Raw genomic sequence first — 21,177 nt, 5'->3', positions numbered from 1 at the left:
CTCCAGAAGTTCAGTGAGGATCTCTGAATGATCCAATGTTGACCTAAATGACTAATGATGATAAATACAATCCACCTGTGTGTAATCAAGTCTCCGTATAAATGTACCTGCACTGTGATAGTCTCAGAGGTCCGTTAAAAGCGCAGAGAGCATCATGAAGAACAAGGAACACACCAGGCAGGTCCGAGATACTGCTGTGAAGAAGTTTAAAGCCGGATTTGGATACAAAACGATTTCCCAAGCTTTAAACATCCCAAGGAGCACTGTGCAAGCGATAATATTGAAATGGAAGGAGTATCAGACCACTGCAAATCTACCAAGACCTGGCCGTCCCTCTAAACTTTCAGCTCATACAAGGAGAAGACTGATCAGAGATGCAGCCAAGAGGCCCATGATCACTCTGGATGAACTGCAGAGACCTACAGCTGAGGTGGGAGACTCTGTCCATAGGACAACAATCAGTCGTATATTGCACAAATCTGGCCTTTATGGAAGAGTGGCAAGAAGAAAGCCATTTCTTAAAGATATCCATAAAAAGTGTCGTTTAAAGTTTGCCACAAGCCACCTGGGAGACACACCAAACATGTGGAAGAAGGTGCTCTGGTCAGATGAAACCAAAATTGAACTTTTTGGCAACAATGCAAAACGTTATGTTTGGCGTAAAAGCAACACAGCTCATCACCCTGAACACACCATCTCCACTGTCAAACATGGTGGTGGCAGCATCATGGTTTGGGCCTGCTTTTCTTCAGCAGGGACAGGGAAGATGGTTAAAATTGATGGGAAGATGGATGGAGCCAAATACAGGACCATTCTGGAAGAAAACCTGATGGAGTCTGCAAAAGACCTGAGACTGGGACGGAGATTTGTCTTCCAACAAGACAATGATCCAAAACATAAAGCAAAATCTACAATGGAATGGTTCAAAAATAAACATATCCAGGTGTTAGAATGGCCAAGTCAAAGTCCAGACCTGAATCCAATCAAGAATCTGTGGAAAGAACTGAAAACTGCTGTTCACAAATGCTCTCCATCCAACCTCACTGAGCTCGAGCTGTTTTGCAAGGAGGAATGGGAAAAAATTTCTCTCGATGTGCAAAACTGATAGAGACATACCCCAAGCGACTTACAGCTGTAATCGCAGCAAAAGGTGGCGCTACAAAGTATTAACTTAAGGGGGCTGAATAATTTTGCACGCCCAATTTTTCAGTTTTTGATTTGTTAAAAAAGTTTGAAATATCCAATAAATGTCGTTCCACTTCATGATTGTGTCCCACTTGTTGTTGATTCTTCACAAAAAAAATACAGTTTTATATCTTTATGTTTGAAGCCTGAAATGTGGCAAAAGGTCAATGGGGCCGAATACTTTCGCAAGGCACTGTATAAAAGTGTGGACACACCTACTCATTCCAGGGCTTTTCTTTATTTTGACTATTTCCTACATTGAAGAATAATAGTGAAGACATCAAAACTATGCAATAACACATATGGAATCATGAGGTAACCAAAAAACTGTTAAACAAATCAAAATCTATTTTATATTTGACATTCTTCAAAGTAGCCACCCTCTACGCTGATGACAGCTTTGCACGCTCTTGGCATTCTGTCAACCAGAGAGAGAGAGGAGAGAGAGATAGAAAGAGAGAAATAAAGAGAGAGGAGAGAGAGTGAGAAAAGAAAGAGAGAATCCTCTAGGGATATGTTCATTCCTTTGGCCCAGCCAGCAAGCTCTCTCTTTCTTTCTTTAATAATTATTTCACCCCCCCCCCCCCCAATCTGCCAGCAGAAGCTATCCTCTGGGACGTGTAACAAAACCCGCCTCTCCAGTCCCCTCTGCCCCCCCTTTCCCCCTCCCCTCAGACGAATACATTATCTTTTGTGTTCCTGAATAAAGAGAAAATGCCAAAACAACAGCCACCTCTCTCCTCTCTCCTCTCTGCACAGCAGGACAAAGACTGAATAAAAACAGGAATTAAAATGTCATTTATGTACCTTTGTTTTACACTTCCTTCCAACGCAATTTAATGTCATACAGAGCATTTAATACCTCTGGGATCTACCAGGGCACAGCGCAGGATCTGTGTGTATGTGTGTATCTGTGTGTGCGCGCGCATGTGTCTCTCTGTGTGTGTGTGAGTATGTGTGTGTGTGTGTGTGTGTGTGTGTGTGGTACTGTCATGGGCAGGAGGTGGGGTACTTAGGGTTAAATGAGGATGTAGGAAAATTAGAGTTAATTAAAGTGTTATAATGTGCTGTGACTCCTGTACACTAGGTCTCAGAGAGAGGGAGGAGGAGGAGAAGAGGGAGGAGGAGGAGGAGGAGGAAGAGGAGGAGGAGGAAGAGAGGGGGGGTGAGAGGGAGAGGAGGGGGAGGATAAAGAAGGGGAAGAAGATGGGGAGGTGGTGGGAAAAGGAGGGAAAAGACAGGGACAGTGTATTCCAGCTCTCTCCCTCTGTAAAGTGGGGTGTAGTAGGCTAAATGTAAAATGAAGTAAAATGGCAACTGGTGTGACTGAGGGAGTGAATCTCCACTTCAAACGAGAGCCTCCCTGAAGCATCCCTATGGGCAGAGAGAGAGCAGAGAGAGAAAGAGGGAGAATGGGTGAGAGAGAGAGGATAGAGAAAAAGAGAGATTGTTAGTGTGTGGTGTGAATAAACTGTGAACCTTACAAAGAAGGCATCCATGCTTGAACTACTACTATTTCCCTTCTCTCTTTCCCTTGCGCTCTCTCTCCCTACATTTTAGTCATTAGAATATTAAATCTATCTCTATCCCGCTCTTTCTTTTTCAATTCAAATGACAAGTTACATTGCATCAGACAGCAGGGTACATTAACAATTTAATTTGAATTGCAGTTTCTCTGATTCAATTTGGCATCCTGTCCCTGTTCAACTCAGCTCAACTCAGAGGAAGGGTGTCTGGCAACCTCTACTCGGAGTGGAGGGGGGCATACAGTCATCCAATTTCCAAACACTCACAAATACAATATGACCCCTTTTAGGGTGACCCTAGGGTGACAACAAATACGGTCTAATTGATTTCAATTGGTCTTTCTCCATTCTGATTGTTTTATACTGTTCAATTCTACTTCAACCAAATATAATTCTCTGCATTTACATTAATTTCTGCATTTCCTGCACTCGTTTGAGATCATTTCCACACTGTCACGGAGGGCTCCATGATATGGGCAATAAAACAAGGCCTTATTTTTAACCACATGTTGGAATTGCGATTTGACTGGCGATTTAGATCAAAACACTTGAACTGTTGGAATCATGTAAATATAATATTTATTCTAATTCTATAGTTAGAATATAAATAATAATGGGCACAGTGTTGTTTGACATGACAGTGAATGAAAACGCCAGGGAAGAGTTATTGTGACAGGGTAGGAACACAAAGCGATAGTCAGTGTTTCCAAGGGGACACTATAATCTTTGGCTACATTAAATGTTTCTTCATGTAGCCAACATATTAATGCTTCTCCTATTCCTTTTGGATTTAGAAGATACTGTTGCACAAACATGTTGATTTAGGCATACACCAGCGCTGGTATCAGACTGTATTAGCTAGCTACGTTTGCTCTGACTCAGCACACTTATTAGCTAGCTAGCCAGGTAACTAGCGATTAGCATTAGCAGCTAACCCGATTTAGCTGAAACTTGCTAAGAAAAGACTACCTGTTTGCATATATAAGAAACACAAACTAATTGTGTAATTATAGAACGCTTGTGGATTCATATTAAGAAACAACATCGTTGTCATCAACATTGTTACATGTGCTGCATTGATCATGCAGACTGAATGCAAGTGTCTCGTGGTCAAGCAACAACAAATGCGCTTCTTGAGTGACAGGGGGCGGGGCTTGGTCTGTGAGGAAAGTGGCATGGAGAGAGCAGTGAGTGATGACTCAAGTAGCAGTGTAAACAATAAAAAGGGATGTTACACACGGTATATCACATTTAACAAACCAAACATTGAAATACCTTAATAGCAGATAAAGTAAAAAAACAGTCCGTGCATCAATAACATAACATACGCCCAGCCTAAAAGACACCCAAACTTCAGCATAGCAAAAAAATCTATAATACGATTGGATTCCACGCAGACAATCGAACAACAAAGAACATTATTTAGTAAAGTGTAGTTTTAGACAATCCTTAATTCTTTGAAATTATATGTGCATGAAATATGATAGCCATTGCACACACACACCCTCAGAGTAATTGCGGCTAAGAGCATGAATTTGCAAATTGCAGGAGAGTAGGCTGAGGCTCAGCTCAATAGTCCCTGCACAGTGTGTATATGTGTGTGTTAAAGAGTTAGGGAAGTCCAGTGATATTGTCCAGTGGTGTCCATTTGGCTTGGCGAGTTTGAGGAATGGAGGTAGATGGAGAGAGAGGGATGGAGAGGAAGGGATGGAGAGGTTGAGAGAGAGAGGGATGAAGAGGAAGGGATGGAGAGGCTGGGAGAGAGGGATATAGAGGAGAGGGATAGAGATGCTGGGAGAGAGGGATGGAGAGAGAGGGATAAAAAGGCAGGGATGGAGAGAGAGTGATGTGCAACAGACAGATTATGAGTATTTAATCTGATTATAGATTAGAATATAGTGAGATTAGTGGACTCTGGATATCCAGCTCTAATACCTGTTCTCTCTACCCCCCTGCTCAAATCCCTGCCACTGTCACACCCTGATATGTTTCACCTGTCCTCGTTATTGTCTCCACCCCCTCCAGGTGTCACTTATTTTCCCCAGTGGATTTACCCCTGTGTTTCCTGTCTCTCTGTGCCAGTTCGTCTTGTATGTCCAAACCTACCAGCGGTTTTCCCGCTTTCTTGCTTCACCTTTTCACCTTTTTCTAGTCCTCCCGGTTTTGACCCTTGCCTGTTCTGGACTCTGTACCCGCCAGCCTGACCATTCTGCCTGCCCTGACCTTGAGCCCACCTGCCACTCTGTACCTCCTGGACCTAATCTGGTTATGACCTTCTGCCTGTCCACGACCATTCTCTTTCCTATTCCCTTTGGATTTATTAAACATCTTAAACTCCAAACATCTGCCTCCTGTGTCTGCATTTGGGTCTCACCTAGTGTCATGATAGTACGAACTGGAAATGACACACCCAGCAGACTTGGACCAGCTCCGCCAGACTGTCTCCCTGCAGGGAGCCACAATGAGGAGACATCAGGAGTTGCTACAGGTCCTTTTGGAAGGGCTCAGCTCCTTGCCGGAACACTACGACCATGGGTTAAAGGGTATTATGGAGCAAATCAGGGAGTTAGCTCAGACTGTCTGCTACCTCTGAAAAACCCAATCACCCAGAATTTTTTCCCCTCTATCTGTGGTGACTTTGTACAGCCTATCCCGACTCCCCGTGAACCCCACTTACCTCCCCCAGAGCGATATTCGGGGAATCCTGGTACCTGCCTGTTTTCTTTCTCAGTGCTGGCTTATTTTTGAGCTACAGCCATCTTCGTTTTCTTCAGACCGATCGACTATAGCATGAATAATTACGTAAATATTGGGAAGGGCGCTATCCTGGGCTATGGCAGTTTGGGAACAACAATCTGCCATTTGCGGTCATTTGGAAGAATTCATGGCAGTGGTGAGAAGTTTTTGAGTCTCCGGTATCTGGAGATACTCTTCAAATCAAACTCTTCAAATCAAATGTATTTGTCACATACACATGGTTAGCAGATGTTAATGCGAGTGTAGCGAATTGCTTGTGCTTCTAGTTCCGTCAATACCTTCCTGCACGGATTATCTGAGGAGGTTAAGGATGAGCTAGCTCCTTGGGAACTGCCAGTGGACCTCGACTCCCTTATCGCTTTAACCATTCAAATTGATGGATGCCTAAGGGAACGCAAGAGTGAGAGGAGGTCTGGTCTTGGGCACACTGGTGCACCCGATATGGTGCATTCACCTCCTATGGAATCCGGAAGTTTCCGAAGGCAGCTCTTCCGAGAGGAGTCGAAGCCACCCAAGCTCTTTCTTGAATCTACGATGGATGAGTTGGATACTCCTGAGCCTATGCAGTTGGGAAGAACTAGGCTATCAGTTTGAGAGCACTCACGGAGGATGAACCATAACTGCTGTCTGTACTGTGGAGGGGCAGGACATTTTATGCCCTATTAGGAAACCCTTGTCTTTAGTCGTACCAGCACTATGGTGAGTCAGACTGGGAGTTCCCTAATTCCCATCACCCGCCCACCCCTTTTTGTTCTTGTGCTGTGGGGAAACCAATCTAAGTCTCTCCAAGTGCTCATTGACTCTGGGGCTGATGAAAATCTTATGGATGCCACGATAGCTTCGGAGCTTGGTGTTCCCACTCAGCCTCTCTCTGCCCATGGATGCTAGGGCACTGGACCGCCGTTCTATATTGGAAGTCACCAATTGTACTGTGCCCGTTCAATTGCGGGTTTCTGTTAACCACAGTGAGGCAATACAGTTCCTCCTCATTACATCTCCCCATGTTCCGGTTGTGTTAGGATTTTTCTGGCTCCAAAAGCACAATCCTGTGATTGACTGGACCACAAGCTCCATCCTGGGTTCGAGCCCATTTTGCCATTCCCACTGCCTTCAAGCAGCACAGCCTTCCTCAAGTCACCTTCCTTGGGATGTTAGCAAGACTGTGGCTGTCTCTGCTATCCCCACAGAATACCATGACCTCCTGGAAGTGTTCAGCAAGGCACGTGCTACTCCCCTCCCCCGCACCGTCGTTATGATTGTGCCATTGATCTTCTCCCAGGCACTACACCTTGGGGTCAGAGATTGTATTCTCTGTCCGGACCAGACACCAAAGCTATGGAGGAGTACGTAGAGGGGTTTCTGGCCACTGGGGTCGTCCATCAGTCTGCATCTCCTGCCGGCGCAGGGTTTTTCTTTGTGGAGAAGGAGGACAAGACCCTGCATCCGTGCATTGACTACCGGGGACTTAATGACATTACTGTCAAGAATCGTTACCCCCTACCTCTCCTCTCCTCAGAGATTGAACCTCTCCACGGGGCCACCATATTCTCCAAGTTGGACCTTCACATGGTTCGGATACGTGAGGGGGGTGAGTGGAAGACAGCCTTCAACACAGCCAATGGACATTATGAGTACCAGGTCATGCTATTTGGACTCCCCAACGCCCCCGCTGTTTTCCAGGCTTTGGTCAATGATGTGCTTCGGGACATGCTAAACCGGTTTGTGTTCGTGTACCTTGACGACATCCTGTTTTTTTCCCCGATCTGCACAAGTACATGGTCTTCATGTCAGCCAGGTTCTTCAGCGCCTCCTGGAGAACCAACCGTCCATGAAAGCAGAGAAGTGTGAGTTCCACCTTTCTACTATCACCTTTCTGGGATATGTCATTGTTGAGGGCAATGTTCAGATGGATCCTGGAAAGGTGAAAACAGTGGTGGATTGGCCTCAACCAACGTCCAGGGTGCAGTTGCAACGGTTTCTTGGTTTTGCAAACTTTTACCGCCTTTTCTTTCGGCACTACAGCACCCTGGCAGCCCCCTCTCGGCATTCACCTCTCCCAAGATACCAGTCGACAAAGCCTTTGTGGACCTGAAGCATCGATTCACAACAGCACCCATCCTCATCCATCCGGACCCCTCGCGTCAATTTGTGGTGGAAGTGGATGCTTCAGATGTTGGAGTGGGGGCCATCCTGTCCCAGCGATCTGCCCAGGACCAGAAGCTTCCTCCCTGTCCCTTCCTGTCCCATCGTCTCAATCCTGCTGAAAGGAACTACGATGTTGGCAACCGAGAACACCTGGTGGTGAAGATGGCGCTGGAAGAGACCATTATGGTCTGGACCGACCATAAAAACCTGGAATATTTCCGTACAGCCAAATGCCTCAACTTCAGGCAGGCCCAGTGGGCCCACTTGTTCACCAGATTTAACTTTACCATCTTCTACTACCCAGGGTCAAAGAATGTGAGGCCTGACGCCCTCTCCCACCTATACCGTTCCTCTGCCACACCCTCGACCTCTGAAACCATTCTCCCTACCTCATACCTTGCTGCCACTGTGGATTGGGGTATTGAGAACCTGGTCCGCGAGGCACAACGCTCCCAGCCTGGACCTGAAGGGGACCCGGCTAAATCGGCTGTTTGTCCCTCGTCTGGTCCAGGGTCCTGGAATGGGCTCATTCCTCCAGGCTGATCTCTCAACCAGGGTCCCGCCGTACACTAGCCTTCCTTTGGCAATGTTTCTGGTGGCCCACAATGGTCCCTGACGTCTCTGCCTTCATCACTGCATGCACTGTATGTGCTCAAAACAAGACTCCACGGCAAGCTCCTTCTGGCCTCCTGCAGCCACTACCGGTTCCTCATCATCCCTGGTCTCATATATCCCTGGACTTTGTCACTGGGCTCCCTCCGTCTGATGGCAACACTGTCATTCTGACGGTAGTCAACCGGTTCTCCAAGGCTGCCCATTTCATCCCTCTCCACCAAACTACCTTCTGCCAAGGAGACGGCCCAGCTTATGGTGGAGCATGTCTTCCGGATCCATCGACTCCCTGTAGTCATGGTATCCGATCGGGGTTCTCGTCTCGGTTCTGGAAGGCATTCTGCAACCTAATTGGGACGTCGGCCAGCCTGTCATCTGGATTCCATCCCCAAACTAATGGTCAGTCGGAGCGAGCCAACCAAGACCTGGAGACCACCTTAAGGTGATTAGTCTCAACCGACCCCACTACCTGGAGCCGTCAACTGGTTTGGGTGGAGGATGCCCTGAACACTCTTCCCAGTTCTGCCACGGACTCTCCCCTTTCGAGTGCTCCATGGGGTATCAGCCTCCACTCCTCCCTGAACAAGAGCAGGAAGTCAGAGTACTCTCGGCCCAAATGTTTGTCCGCCGCCGTTGACATACCTGGATATAGCCAGGGTGGCTATTCTCAAGACCAAGTCCAGGTATTGTCGACAAGTGGACCCCGGACCCCAGCTTCCCACTACCGCATTCGGCAGAGGGTATGGCTGTCCACATGGGACCTGCCCCTTCGGGTAGAGTCCCGCAAACTGTCCCCTCATTTCATTGGTCCTTTTCCCATCTCCAGAGTCCTGCTGTTCATCTCTTGTTACCCCATACCCTCCGTATTCACCCTACGTTCCATGGGTCTAGAATTAAACCCGTGGCTCACAGTTCTTTGTCTTCTGTCCCCAGGCCCCCCCCCCCCCCCCCCTCTCCATGTCATTGATGGCCATCCGGCCTACACTGTGAGATGTCTCCTGGGTGTTCAACCATGGGGCAGGGGTTTCAAGTACCTGGTTGACTGGGAGGGTTATGGGAGGGTTACGGCCCGGAGGAGAGGTGCTGGGTTCCCGCTAGAGACATCCTGGATCCAGCCCTCATTGCCAACTTCCACCGCCGAGAACCCCAGTCAAGAAGGTATGCACACAGGCAGGACGCCAAGTGGCGCACCTAGGGGGTTACTGTCACACCCTGATCTGTTTCACCTGTCCTCGTTATTGTCTCCACTCCCTCCAGGTGTCGCTTGTTTTCCCCAGTGTATTTATCCCTGTCTTGTATGTCCAAGCATACCAGAGTTTCTTCTCGTTTTCCTGCTTTGCCTTTTCTCCTTTTTCTAGTCCTCCTGGTTTTGACCCTTGCCTGTTCTGGACTCTGTACCCGCCTGCCTCACCATTCTTCCTGCCCTGACCTTGAGCCCGCCTGCCACTCTGTACCTCCTAGACCTAATCTGGTTATGACCTTCTGCCTGTCCATGACCATTCTCTTGCCTATTCTCTTTGGATGTATTAAACATCTTAAACTCCAACCATCTGCCTCCTGTGTCTGCATTTGGGTCTCACCTAGTGTCATGACAGCCACGACTACACTGTCTCTTTGGTTTTGTCTAACGTTAGCCCGGGGGTGGCCAACCCACTTTCTGGAGAGTGGTCAGGCCTTTGCTCCAACCCTGCTCCAGCACACTTGACTAATCAATGTCCAGATGAACAGCTCACACACACTAAAACATGAACACACACACTAAAACACACACACTAAAACACACACACTAAAACACGAACACTAAAACATAAACACGAACAAACACACTAAAACACACACACTAAAACACGAACACTAAAACACAAGCACTAAAACACGAACACTAAAACACAAACACACACACTAAAACAAACACTAAAACACACACTAAAACACAAACACTAAAACACAAACACTAAAACACAAACACACAAACTAAAACACACACACTAAAACACGAACACTAAAACACACACACTAAAACACAAACACTAAAACACACACACTAAAACACGAACACTAAAACACGAACACTAAAACACGAACACTAAAACACGAACACTAAAACACAAACACACAAACTAAAACACACACACTAAAACACGAACACTAAAACACAAACACACAAACTAAAACACACACACTAAGACACAAACACTAAAACACGAACACTAAAACACAAACACTAAAACACGAACACTAAAACACGAACACACACACTAAAACACGAACACGAACACACACACTAAAACACGAACACTAAAACACGAACACACACACTAAAACACAAACACTAAAACACAAACACTAAAACACGAACACACACACTAAAACACAAAAACACAAACTAAAACACAAACACTAAAACACGAACACTAAAACACGAACACGAACACACACACTAAAACACGAACACTAAAACACGAACACACACACTAAAACACAAACACTAAAACACAAACACTAAAACACGAACACACACACTAAAACACAAAAACACAAACTAAAACACAAACACTAAAACACGAACACTAAAACACGAACACTAAAACACGAACACAAACACTAAAACACAAACACTAAAACACGAACACTAAAACACGAACACAAACACTAAAACACAAACACTAAAACACGAACACACACACTAAAACACGAACACTAAAACACAAACACTAAAACACGAACACACACACTAAAACACAAACACTAAAACACAAACACACTAAAACACGAACACTAAAACACAAACACTAGATTACGAACACACACACTAAAACACAAACACTAAAACACTAAAACACAAACACTAAAATACGAATACGAACACACACACTAAAACACAAACACTAAAACACACTAAAACACACACACTAAAACACAAACACTAAAACACAAACACTAAATACGAATACGAACACAAACACTAAAACACGAACACAAACACTAAAACACGAACACAAACACTAAAACACGAACACTAAAACACGAACACTAAAACACAAACACTAAAACACAAACACTAAAACACAAACACACACACTAAAACACAAACACACACACTAAAACACAAACACTAAAACACAAACACTAAAACACGAACACTAAAACACGAACACTAAAACACGAACACTAAAACACAAACACTAAAACACAAACACTAAAACACAAACACTAAAACACAAACACACACACTAAAACACAAACACACAAACTAAAACACAAACACACACACTAAAACACAAACACACACACTAAAACACGAACACACACACTAAAACACGAACACTAAAACACAAACACACATACTAAAACACAAACACACACACTAAAACACGAACACTAAAACACAAACACACACACTAAAACACAAACAAACAAACTAAAACACAAACACACACACTAAAACACAAACACACATACTAAAACACGAACACACACACTAAAACACAAACACTAAAACACAAACACACACACTAAAACACAAACACACACACTAAAACATGAACACTAAAACACAAACACACACACTAAAACACAAACACACACACTAAAACACAAACACACACACTAAAACACGAACACTAAAACACACACACTAAAACACGAACACTAAAACACATACACTAAAACACGAACACTAAAACATACACACTAAAACACGAACACACACACTAAAACACGAACACTAAAACACGAACACTAAAACACAAACACTAAAACACGAACACTAAAACACAAACACTAAAACACGAACACTAAAACACACACAAGCCAGGATCAATGGGAAGGACATCAAGCCAAAAACCAGTCAATTCCCTTCCTCCTCCATCACCTCCTCCCTTCCTCCTCCATCACCTCCTCCCTTCCTCCTCCATCACCTCCTCCCTTCCTCCTCCATCACCTCCTCCCTTCCTCCTCCATCACCTCCTCCCTTCCTCCTCCATCACCTCCTCCCTTCCTCCCTCCATCACCTCCTCCCTTCCTCCCTCCATCACCTCCTCCCTTCCTCCTCCATCACCTCCTCCCTTCCTCCTCCATCACCTCCTCCCTTCCTCCCTCCATCACCTCCTCCCTTCCTCCCTCCATTCACCTACCAGTTTATTTTCTTTCATCTACTCGCTACCTTCCTTCCCATTTCTTCCTTTCTCTCATTCTCCTACTCTAGACACTAGAATACTGATACAGTTTCTCTCCATTGAAGTCAAGCCATGATTGAGGTAAAATCATAAAGCAGAGTTCTGTGTGTGTTCTTTTCAGAACTCAGCCCTATGGGAGAACTGTACAGAACTCAGCCCTATGGGAGAACTATACAGAACTCAGCCCTATGGGAGAACTATACAGAACTCAGCCCTATGGGAGAACTGTACAGAACTCAGCCCTATGGGAGAACTGTACAGAACTCAGCCCTATGGGAGAACTATACAGACAGAATGTCCTTTATAGACAAACAAGAAGGCCTTCTGAATACATTACAATGAATCACAAGGAGAGAAATAGACAGAGAGAGAAAGAGAGAGCGGGAGATGGAGGGAGAGAGAGGGGGGGGGGAGCTGGAGGGAGAGAGAGAGGGGGTAGAGAGAGCAGGAGATGGAGGGAGAGAGAGGGGGGGGTGGAGGGAGAGAGAGGGAGGGGAGGGGGAGGGGAGAGAGAAAAAAGTGAGAGTGAGCCAAATTAGTTTTTTCTTTGAGGCTTTCTAGACAATGCTCTCTGTGTTTCTATGGTGACCTGAAGCTGCCTGCTGGGCCAATGAAGGCTGTAGTAAGAGGCCTCACATGCACAAGCACACACACACAAAGAGGAGAAAGACGGACCAGTAGTTGGAGGGTCGCTGGTTCAAATCCCAATGTGGCCGATCCAAGTGGGACCTGAGAGGTGAGGAGACAAGTGGAAGGACTGAAACATCTGCAGACACGCACACATGCAGACACATACACAGACAAACACACACACACAGACAAACACACACACATACAAACAACACTTCACTAATAGCTAGCTGGCGCTGAATCCTCCACGATGGAACGCTAGAGGGTAGAAGAGAAAAAAACGGGAGAGCAACGAAAAAGTGTAAAACCTGAACAAATGTTTTAACCACAATCAAAACAGGGTCTATATTCCCCACTTATGGTCCTTTCCTCAGACCTGCCAACATGGTAAAGACAGCCACAGACCCGCTGTTACTGTTCCCCGATTACATACTCATCAGTCACCACATTCCCCTGTCTCACACCCACACACAGCCTAACCCCGGGGCGACAGAGAAACGTTGGGTCTGCCTCCTGTCATATCCCATCACCCTCTATTTCTCTTTACCAAGTGAGGAGTTGTGATGTGGACACAACGTGCGGTCCTGCACTGCACACCTCTCATTCTTCCAAACACACAAGCATGCATGCACGCGAACACACACACACACACACACACACACAGTGGACTGAACAGGAACAGATGCAGCTATTCGTCTGCATGGGTGAAGAGTAAGTGGCCAGATTCTGTGAAGCACTAGAGCAAGACTGAGGAACAGCTATAGCTCTAGTGAGGGTGTGTGTGTGTGTGTGTGTAGCCGCTCTGTGATTAATGCGGCTTTCAGCTGCAGCGGAGCCTCGCACAGACAGACTGGGGTGCCCTTTCACAGGCGCTCCCTCTCTCTCCCTCCCTCCTCCCCTATCCTTCTCTCTCCCTAGCCTACCCTCTCTCTCTCCATCCAAACCTCTCTCCCTCTCTCTCCCTCCCTCCTCCCCTATCTTTCTCTCTCCCTAGCCTACCCTCTCTCTCCCCATCCAAACCTCTCTCCCTCTCTCTCCCTCCCTCCTCCCCTATCTTTCTCTCTCCCTAGCCTACCCTCTCTCTCCCCATCCAAACCTCTCTCCCTCTCTCTCCGCTAGCCCCTGACAGAGTAGTATTCATTACATTTCTCCTCCAGTAGCTGATCAATATCAAAACAGCCCCAGGTACACTTCAACTCATTCTTCTCATGACAGAATCCAGAATAGAGGTTATTCAATAGCCAGAGTTACAGAGAAAAATGAGAGAGAGAGAGAGAGAGAGAGAGAGAGAGAGAGAGAGAGAGAGAGAGAGAGAGAGAGAGAGAGAGAGAGAGAGAGAGAGAGAGAGAGAGAAAAAGAAAGAAAGAAAGAAGAGGGGCTCCCCACCCACGAGGCACATATGTCAATTCAACTTCTATTCTACATTGGTTCAACGTCATCTCATTGAAATGACGTAGAAACAAAGTAGATTCAACCAGTGTGTGCCCAGTGGGTAACGTGGAGCGATTGAACACCGGGTAGAACACAAGCACTCAGTAACCCGACCACGTAGTGCTGACTGTCTTAATATGGAACTCTAGACGTTTCGGCGAAATCTGATAATATCGTGGGGGAAAAATCTTCATATTTGAAGAAAAACAAGGAGTATGCGAGCACACTTGCACACATACACTCGGACACACACGCGCACAGAAAGATGTCAATGCAGCAAACCCCTACTGCTATCTCCCTCTCCCTTTCTGCCGCGCGTCCCTACTGCTCTCTCCCTCTCCCTTTCTGCCGCGCGCCCTACTGCTCTCTCCCTCTCCCTTTCTGCCGCGCGCCCCTACTGCTCTCTCCCTCTCCCTTTCTGCCGCGCGCCCCTACTGCTCTCTCCCTCTCCCTTTCTGCCGCGCGCCCCTACTGCTCTCTCCCTCTCCCTTTCTGCCGCGCGCCCCTATTGCTCTCTCCCTCTCCCTTTCTGCCGCGCGCCCCTACTGCTCTCTCCCTCTCCCTTTCTGCCGCGCGCCCCTACTGCTCTCTCCCTCTCCCTTTCTGCCGCGCGCACGCTCACATCGAGAAAGTCCTTGCCACACACTGAAAAAGCCTGTCGCCTACTTGTATGCTTTCTTTCCCCACCCATCAAACCCCGATGCAGCAGCAGTGATTTGGATTTTACAGCCTGTCTGTCCGGTAAACATCCGATCCACAAACACCTTCCATGTACCATCGTGACTAGCCCATAACTCAATGTACTGCCTGAATCTCAAGTCAGAACAGTTATTGTTAGTCGTAACATTCTGCAGCGATAGGCCTACTTCGACTGCGTAAAACTAAAGCGTTCATGTCGACCAAATGCCTTTTCATCACTTGTTTACCTTCTAACTGCCGGTCCGAGATTGAGTAGGCAGGCTACTGTTAGTCCCCATTCTGCTGCGAGTTTACGATCCAACAACCATCCCCGTTATTCCCAGTTATTGACAACATCCACAAACAAGGTTTTAGAAACTGCGGTAATCCAGTTTCCTATCCCGGACAGAGTGATTGACTCCCGGGCTACATCCTTCCACTTCCCCGGTAAAAAAAAAACTGTCAGAATTTCAGCGCGTATTTCCCGTTCTTCTCGCCCCCCTTCTTTCACTCTTTCTCTCTCTCTCCCCTTTCCTCCGTACGGCTCCCGCTGAAGTTGCCTAGTTACCTCTCTCTGTTGGGTGGCTCAGGCCGCCGGACTGACAGCCAATCAGAAAGCAGAGTGCGTGTTAACCCATTTTTCGCTGGGCTGTCCTGGTTTCGCTGTTTCAGTAGAAGGAGCGGAGGGGAGGGTGGAGTAAGAAATAATATCAACTATAAAAAACCAAGTTGCGCAAGAAAATATTAAAGGAAATGGAGAGAGAGAGGGAGATACACAGAGAGAGAGAGACGGACTATGAGGAGGAAGGTTGAATGGAGGAGGATTTAAAAACAGACATTAATGTCAAAACAACCCTAGAACGAATCATCTGAATGTGTCCAATATGTTGAGTTAAGTGGGATGTATTGGGTAACTGTGTGTATGTGTGTGGGGGGGGGGGGGGGGGGGGGGCTGTTGATAATCTTAGTTGACTGATGGACAAATTATGCATTAGTAGTATATTCAGGCCAGACTTTACATAGATGTAGAGCTACAACTCTCCCATATACTCTCTCTCTCTCTCTCTCTCTCTCTCTCTCTTAGACAATTTTTAGACACATTTTCAGTCGGCTACTTTTTCCACTTAAGTAAACTAGGCTACTTTTCAATTCGCCAGTCAGAAAAAAGTCTGCCAAGCCCCCCCCCCCCCCCCTCGCTCTCTCTTTCTCTCTCTACCTCACACGGAATATCAATTCAATTCATTTCAAGGGGCTTTATTGGCATGGGAAACATATGTTAACATTGCCAAAGCAAGTGAGGAAGATAATATACAAAAGTGAAATAAACAATAAAAATTAACAGTAAACATTACACTCACAGAAGTTTCAAAAGAATAAAGACATTACACATGTCATATTATGTGACATATACAGTGTTGTAACAATGTACCAATGGTTAAAGTACAAAAGGGAAAATATATAAGCATTAACATGGGTTGTATTTACAATGGTGTTTGTTCTTCATTGGTTGACCTTTTCTTGTGACAACAGGTCACATACCAGTGATGGCACACTGGTATTTCACCCAGTAGATATTGGAGTTGATCAAAATTGAGTTTGTTTTCGAATTCTTTGTGTATCTGTGTAATCTGAGGGAAATATGTGTCTCTAATATGGCCATACATTGGGCAGGAGGTTAGGAAGTGCAGCTCAGTTTCCACCTCATTTTGTGGACAGTGTGCACATAGCTTGTCTTCTCTTGAGAGCCAGGTCTGCCTATGGCAGCCTTTCTCAATAGCAAGGCTATGCTCACTGAGTCTGTTCATTGTCAAAGCTTTCCTTAAGTTTGGGTCAATCACATTGGTCAGGTATTCTGCCACTGTGTACTCTCTGTTTAGGGCCAAATATAATTCTAGTTTGCTCAGTTTTTTTGTTAATTCTTTCCAATGTGTCAAGTAATTATCATTTTGTTTCTCATAATTTGGTTGGGTCTAATTGTGTTGCTTTCCTGGGTCTCTGTGGGGTCTGTTTGTGTTTGTGAACAGAGCCCCAGGACCAGCTTGCTTAGGGGACTCTTCTCCAGGTTCATCTCTCTGTAGGTGATGGCTTTGTTATGGAAGGTTTGGGAATCACTTCCTTTTAGGTGGTTGTAGAATTCATTAACAGCTCTTTTCTGGATTTCGATAATTAGAAGGGTATTGGCCTATTTCTGCTCTGCATGCATTATTTGGTGTTCTGGATATTTTTGCAGAATTCTGCATGCAGAGTCTCAATTTGGTGTTTGTCCCAATTTGTGAATTCTTGGTTGGTGAGCAGACCCCCGACCTCACAACCATAGAGGGCAATGGGTTCTATAACTGATTAGAGTATTTTTAGCCAGATCCTAATTGGTATGTTGAATTTTATGTTCCTTTTGATGGCATAGAATGCCCTTTTTGCCTTGTCTCTCAGATCGTTCACAGATTTGTGGAAGTTACCTGTGGCGCTGATGTTTAGGCCGAGGTATGTATAGTTTTTTGTATGCTCTAGGGCAGGGGTGTCAAAGTCAAATGGACGGAGGGCCAAATAAAAAAATCAGCTACAAGACGAGGGCCGGACTGTTCGAATGTTCATTGAAACATTTTTAAATGACGCATATAGTCTAGTGAACCTAATTGAACCTACTGAAAACCTAACAAATATATTACAATATGATCAGATAAATAAAGCAATATTTTCTTATGGCTCTGTCAGTAATCTTTAATTTTCAACAGACACAAAAGACAAATTTCCTTTATATAAATATCCCCATAACATGAACATTAAATGAAAGAAACCGGTATTCAAGGCACCATCAGTAGACTATATTTTCTATTTTAGCAAAAGTGGGCTAAATTTACTTCAAAGAAAAAACAATAATAGCAATTTTCTATCATCCACTCAACTGAAATATTTTTAAAATATAATTGGATTGAAATACAAAAAAATAAAGTGCAAAAATCTATTAATCAAAAACAACACTTTGTTTAAGGAGAAGTAACATGCAGTGAAAACAAATATTAAATTTTAACTTTTAAACTTGAACTGAGTAAAAACTCTAAATATGTGATTGCACAGTAATGTTCACTTGTTTGAGGTTGAGGGTGATACTTGGTGGTGTCCCATCTTTTCCACAAGTTCATCAATGTTCGGGGTAAGGCTCTGAGCTGAAGAAATCCTCAGAATTGAGTGGAGGTGTTCAGCAGTAAGTCGACTTCTGTGTGATGTTTTGTTCAGGTTCATCAAAGAAAACAGTTGTTCACACAGGTATGTGCTGCCAAACATAGACAACGTTTGAGCAGCCTGGATGCGCAGCTGGGGCATTGTGCCGGGGAGGAAACGGGCGAACTCCGCAGCACCCACTGCCGCATATTTTGCCCTCAGTGCATCATTGCATTGGAGGTCAATCAACTCCATTTGGAGGTTTGGTGGTGAGCTTTCCACGTCAACAGCAAATGGGTTACCGAGCAGTTCCAACCTGCTTTTTTGTGCTTCAAAGTCAGCAAATCGGCGTCGAAAGTCAGCGGCAAGCATACCTATTTTATCAGCCAACTGTGTGCTCGGGAACGCACTGGTAGAGAGCTTCTCTTTCATGGTCTGGCAGCTGGGAAAGTGGCTCAAATTTTCTTTCCGCATCTGCGTCTCCCACAGAGTCAGTTTGGTTTTAAATGCCTTCACTGTACTGTACATATCAGAGATGACACGATCCCGACCCTGCAGCTGCAAGTTTATTGCATTCAGATGACTCGTAATGTCACACAGAAAAGCCATTTCACACAGAAACATTTCGTCTCGGAGTTGTGTTGTGTCTTTCCCTTTGCTGTCCAAGAACAGACAAATCTCCTCACGAAGCTCGAAACATCTTTGAAGCACCTTTCCCTGGCTTAGCCATCGCACCTCTGTGTGATAAGGCAAATCACCATGCTCCGTTTCTAACTCCGTCAGAAATGCCTTGAACTGGCGGTGATTCAAACCTTTGGCTCTGATAAAGTTAACTGTGCGCGTGATGATGCTCATTACATGCTCCATTTTCAAGGCTTTACCGCACAACGCTTCCTGGTGTATGATACAATGATAAGCTGTCAGCTCACCTGTCGCGTTTTCCTCTTGCATCTTTTCCCGTATCTTCGCCACCAGTCCGCTCCTGTGTCCACACATCGCAGGTGCTCCGTCGGTTGTCAAACCCACGAGTTTTTCCCAAGGCAGCTCCATCTCATTTACACATCTTGACACCTCTTCATACAAATCATGCCCCGTAGTTGTGCCATGCATAGGACGTAAAGCCAAAAACTCCTCTGTCACGCTTAGGTTGGAGTCCACTCCGCGGATGAAAATTGACAACTGGGCAATGTCAGAAATGTCGGTGCTCTCATCCACAGCCAAGGAATATGCAATAAAATCTTTTCCCTTTTTCACAAGCTGCTCTTTTAGATTGATGGACAACTGGTCTACTCTCTCGGCAATGGTGTTTCTGCTCAGACTCACATTTAAAAAGAGTTGCCTTTTTTCTGGGCAAACTTCGTCACAAACTTTAATCATGCAGTTTTTGATGAAATCCCCCTCCGTAAATGGCCGGGCTGATTTAGCGATCTCTTCTGCCAAAATAAAACTGGCCTTGACAGCAGCCTGGCCTTGTGATTTGGCTTTTTTGAACAGAGCCTGTCGAGATTTGAGGCCTCGTTTTAATTCCTCTGCCTTTTGTAGCCTTTGTTCCATGTCCATATTCTTGTTTTTGTCCGCGTGTTTCGTTTCATAATGTCGTCTCAGATTATACTCTTTCAGTACCGCCACACTTTCTCCACACAGAAGACACACAGGTTTTCCAGCTACCTTCGTGAACATATACTCCGACTCCCACCTTGTTTGAAACCCCCGGTTCTCAGTATCCACCTTCCGTTTTGCCATTTTTGATGGGTATCTGAAAGTTAATTTTACTGTGATGCTGACGACTGCTGTGCCAATAAATATTGAAATGAAGCAGCCTACTGCTCGGTGCGTCACCTTTGCATTGTGGGAAATGTAGTATTGGTGCGTGTAAAAGATCTGCGGGCTGCCGGCTTGCTGCGGGCCGGTTCTAATAATAAATCAAGATCATCCCAGGGGCCGTAAAAAACCTTCTTGCGGGCCGGATGTGGCCCGCGGGCCTTGACTCTGACATATGTGCTCTAGGGCAATGGTGTCTGGATGGAATTTGTATTTGTGGTCCTGGCGACTGGACTTTTTTTGGAACACCGTTATTTTGGTCTTACTAAGATTTACTGTCAGGGCCCAGGTCTGACAGAATCTGTGCAGAATATCTAGGTGCTGCTGGAGGCCCTCCTTGGTTGGTGACAGAAGCACCAGATCATCAGCACACAGCAAACATCAGCAAATATCTCTCCACACCTTTCCCTGTGTTCTTCCTCCATAACTCTACTCTCTCTATCTATGCATAGCTCTTCTGCTTTATCTCTCTCCCTCTCTGCCTCTCTCCTTCTCTCTCTCTCTCTCTCTCATTATCTCTCTCTCTCCTCTCTCTCTCTCTCCTTATCTCTCTCTCTCTCCATATCTCTCTCTCTCTCCTTATCTCTCTCTCTCTCTCTCCTTATCTCTCTCTCTCTCCATAACTCTACTCTCTCTATCTATGCATAGCTCTTCTGCTTTATCTCTCTCCCTCTCTCCTTATCTCTCTCTCTCCTTATCTCTCTCTCTCTCCATATCTCTCCCTCTCTCCTTATCTCTCTATCTATGCATAGCTCTTCTGCTTTATCTCTCTCCCTCTCTCCTTATCTTTCTCTCTCTCCTTATCTCTCTCTCTCTCTCTCTCTCTCTCTCTCTCTCTCTCTCTCTCTCTCTCCATATGTCTCCCTCTCTCCTTATCTCTCTCTATCTATGCATAGCTCTTCTGCTTTATCTCTCTCTCTCTCTCCATATCTCTCTCTCTCTCCATAACTCTACTCGCTCTATCTATGCATAGCTCTTCTGCTTTATCTCTCTCCCTCTCTCCTTATCTCTCTCTCTCCTTATCTCTCTCTCTCTCTCTCTCTCTCTCTCTCTCT

The 21,177-nt window shown here is 45.5% G+C and overlaps 1 protein-coding gene across 3 annotated transcripts in view; it reads right to left on the bottom strand.

Annotated features, from left to right (window-relative positions):
- Positions 1-15,694, bottom strand: part of LOC139406671 (disabled homolog 1-like) — an 88,931-nt gene extending 73,237 nt beyond the window's left edge. Inside the window, exon 1 of one of the 3 annotated variants that reach the window (XM_071149540.1) lies at positions 15,391-15,694. The gene's annotated coding sequence lies outside the window, so the exon portion shown is untranslated. The remainder of the gene's footprint in view (positions 1-15,390) is intronic. The other 2 variants (XM_071149538.1, XM_071149539.1) reach the window with 2 other exon arrangements.
- Between the last annotated feature and the right edge of the window lie 5,483 nt (positions 15,695-21,177).

This window comes from Oncorhynchus clarkii, chromosome 4 (genome assembly GCF_045791955.1).
Source record: "Oncorhynchus clarkii lewisi isolate Uvic-CL-2024 chromosome 4, UVic_Ocla_1.0, whole genome shotgun sequence".
In the NCBI taxonomy this organism is placed as follows: domain Eukaryota; kingdom Metazoa; phylum Chordata; class Actinopteri; order Salmoniformes; family Salmonidae; genus Oncorhynchus; species Oncorhynchus clarkii.
Note: the sequence above shows the minus strand (reverse complement) of the source record. Positions and strands in the feature narration are given on the sequence as shown.